Below are 4311 nucleotides of genomic sequence, written 5' to 3' on the forward strand. Positions count from 1 at the left end.
CTTGGAATCACGCACACACACATACACCAAACATGATATATGGTCTAGAATAAGTTAAATACTCTAGTTATCCAATCTTAGCTCTGTATTCATGTTGATTTATAGGCTCCCCCTTTTCATCATCTACCACCTTTTCATGTGTGTCCATTGAAGTAGAAGCAATCTTCAAATCTTGGCATTTGAACGTGGTTAAGATGTCTTGTACATGCTTGGATTGACTGATGAATATTCATTCATCTTCCGTTGGACTTGCAATCCAAGTAAGAAACTCATCTCTCCCATAGAACTCATACTGTATTTGACTTCACAACTTCTTCAAACTCTAACTACTTTGTTCATTTGTAGATCAAAATATGATATCATCAACATATACTTGAAGTAGGAGTAAATTTCTTCCTCTTTTCTTGTAAAAGAGGGTCTTGTCAATGGCTCCACTTTGAAAAATATTTGCAAGCAAATGATTAGACAACTCATTATACCAAGCTCTTGGAGCTTTATGTAATCCATATAGAGCATTGTTAAGCTTATATATTCTATTTTGATAGTCAGGATCCTCAAAACCTAGAAGTAGAGTGACATACACCTCCTTTTCTATCTTTCAACTTAAAAAGGCAGATTTAACATCTAACTGAGACACCCTTATATTCTTTGATGTAGCATAGGCTAAGAAGATTCATATTGATTCAAGACTTGCTACAGGTGCATATACTTCTTCAAAGTCAATTCCTTCTTTTGTAGACATCAAAGTGCAACTAGTCTAGCCATGTTCTTCATTACAATTCCTCTTTCATCCTTCTAGTTTATGAAAACCCACTTGGTGCCAATTGCATAATTTCCTCTTGGCTTGTCAACTAGTTCCCAGACATGTAAATTTCTGAACTGGGTTAACTCTTCCTACATTGCTTCTACCCAATGGTTGTCCTTTAGATCTTGAACAATATTCTTAGGTTATGTTTAAGATAGAAAGCAGGTTTGCGAACAAATGTTTGCAGTTTAAGAGGAAACTATGGTTACTTTTTCATGCAGGTCACCAATTACGTTTTCAGCAGGATGATCTATTTGAACAGAAGAAGTTTGAATGATTTGAGTAGAAGTGAATTTGAATCAACATTTGGTTCATTTAGGTTAGGTTCTTCAATAATCAAATCTTATGGTTCATTATTCTTTTCTTCTTCTTCAAAATTTTGATTTGATGTTGATGCAACATCATTTCCTATATTCAAATTTTGAATCAAAGTTTCAAATGTTGATTGTCTGTCATGTTGATCAACGATTTGATCACCATTTACTTCAAAGTTCTTTTTTTCTTGTGGGTGATCAAGTTGTTCATTTAACTCATCTTCTTTCTCTTCAAAAATCTTCTTGTTAAAAGAAAACTTAATGTTTTCATCAGCAACTTTTGACCATAATTTGTCAAAGTCAATTTTCTATTTAGAAGTTGCATCAGGAACATTTGTTCTATAAGAATTTACATCAATGTCTTCAGGAAAGATTTTGAAGGATTTAATTAACTTCTCTAGATCAAACAGCCATGTTGCTCCATCAACAGTGTCGAAATGATTCTCATTAAAGATCATATCAGAAGATTCAATAACACTCAAATGATCTTTCACGTACACTCTATATGCTATGGAGTGTGAAGAATATCCAACAAAGAAATAGTCCAAAGATTTTGATTGAAACTTGTTCAGATAATCTTTAGTGTTTAACAGAGAAAATTTGCATCCAAATGGCTTGGGAAATTTGATATAGGGTTTTCTTTTGGACAAAATCTCATAAGGAGTTTTGTCTTGTCTTTTGTTGTGAAGGACTATGTGTTGAACATAACATGCAGTGTTGATTGCCTCTTTCCAAAATGATACAGAAAAATAAGCATCTGCAAGCATGGTCCTTGCAGCCTCTATTAATGTTCTATTTCTTCTTTTTGCAGCACTATTTTGTTCAGGAGTCCTAGGATCACTGAATTATTGAAATATTCCTTTAGCTTGACAAAATTCAGTCATGATCCCATTCATGTATCAAGACCATTGTCACATCTCATAACCCTAACCCTTGCATCTAACTGATTCTCAATCCTGGTTACATAACTTTGGATCATCTATGCAGCTTCATCTTTTGAACTTAGAAATTATACCCATGCAAATATTGAATAATCATCTATTATCACCAAACAATACCTCTTTTTTCCAACACTTGGAACACTCACAAAACCAAAGAGATCCATAAGTAGCATTTCAAGTATTTGTTCAATTGAGTTTATGAGTTTTGTTTTGTGAGATGCTTTATGTTGCTTTAGCTTTTGGCATGAAACACATTTACCATCTAGCTTGAACTCTCTTGTTGGTAAACCTATAACATGTTCACCTTTAACAAGTTTGTTCATATTCTTGAGATTCACATGACATAACTTTCTATGCCACTGCTTGGATAAATTTTCAGATGCTTTAGAGAAAAAGCATGTTCCACCTCTAGAAATGGCATCTTTCATTCTTAATTCATATAAGTTTCCATTTCTAGGTGCCGTCATCATTTTCATGTCAGGTGGAATCACAAACTCAAGTTTCAAAATGAAACAGCAAGATTCATCAAATCCAACTTTATAACATTTATCACACATTTGTAATATTCTCAAAAGGTTATAATGGAGACCTTCAACATAAAAAACATTATTAAAAACACTTTCACATTTGTGAGAATACCTCTACCCACAATCTTCCCTCTATTTTCATCACTACCAAAACCAACTAGGCCTTCAAACTTTTTTTCATAGTTGACCAATGATCTCTTACCACGGGTCATGTGCCTTGAATATCCACTATCCATGTACCATACATCATTCCCTTATATGGATTGTTCTTAGACAATCTAAAAGAGAGTAATCAGTTAAGTGATGAATCACAAGCTATTTTAGCTTGCAGGTCATCAGCAAAAACATCAGCAGTTGCATTTGGTTTTGGATCCTCATAAATCAATTCACAAGGGTCATTAGTCTCATAACCAGTTTCAAATGAGTATCCATAGTAGGGAATTATGATTTTGTGTTCTTCAATTACAGTTTCCATTTTAATGACTATCATTGGAGCTTCAACTTTTTGCTTCCACAAGAACTAATGTGGTTCATAACCATGTTTCATAAGGAACTTATCATCACCAGTAAGTTCTTTTCGTGGCTTTCTTTTGAAGATTATCTTCTTCACCTTACTTGTCCTCTCATTGGTTACTATCTTTTCAGAATTAAAAGATTTCTCATAATCTTGTGACTTAACATATGGACATCTGTTGAGTTTCTTGGAAACATAATTTCCTTTCTTCTCAAATATTTCAACATTATTTGTATTCTCATCAACTTTCTTCTTTCTCATATTCAAGTACTTAGTGTATCTCTTCTTGTTGAATGCAAAATCTTCTCTCAACTTGGTATATTCTTGAACATGAAATGGTTCAGGTGAGAACCTTTCTTGACAGGAATCATTGTGATGACCATAAAAACATCACAGATTTTGCACCACACTTGACCTTTGAAACTTTCACTTGAGTTTTCCTTTTTAAATCTTTCACCTAGTCTTGGGGAATTAATTTCAATGGTCCTTTGCTAAGTAATTTGACCATCAAAGTTGATTGAAAATGGCAATTGTTCAATCTCTTCATATCCTCTTTCAAATGAACTCTTCACAAAGTTTACCTTTTCCAATTTGATTGAACTTTCATTCCTTTCACTTCTTGGTCTTGACCATCTTCTAGTATAATATCCATGCTTTCTGCATCTCCCATAACAAATAATTAATGATTGGAGAACATTGGATAGATTGGTAGGAAATGATCTTCACATCATTCTTCTTGATGTCTTTGGTACTAGATTTCTTGGATGACCCTTTGTTTGTCTGAATGTCATTATTTTTCTTACCTTTAGACCCACCACAAATATCAAAAGATTTGTATTATCTTCTCATTTACTCATGGTGTTTCCTCATTTTTGGAGTAATTTTGAATAGTCTTGGAATCTTCTTTTCTGAATTCACTCTTTTCTTGTCCATACCCTTTATACTTCCACAACTTGAGCGTTAGTCACTAAACAAACTTGAGTTACCTTTACATGATACACTTGAATCTTGATCTTTAATAAAACCTTTAACTTCAACAGATTCTATAACTTTCTTTTCTTTTGTTTCAACTGTGTTCAACACAAATTCTCCTTCCTCATCAACACCTACCATCCTATAATTCTCAACTAAAATTCTTCCTTTTCTTCGAAGACTCTCTTGAACTCCTTCCAGATATGCCTCTCTGTTTTTCTTGTCCACTTTAATGAAT

Source organism: Bidens hawaiensis, unplaced genomic scaffold (genome assembly GCF_021521415.1).
Source record: "Bidens hawaiensis isolate Kalapana, Puna unplaced genomic scaffold, B.hawaiensis_p1.1 tig00010587_1, whole genome shotgun sequence".
Lineage (NCBI taxonomy): Eukaryota > Viridiplantae > Streptophyta > Magnoliopsida > Asterales > Asteraceae > Bidens > Bidens hawaiensis.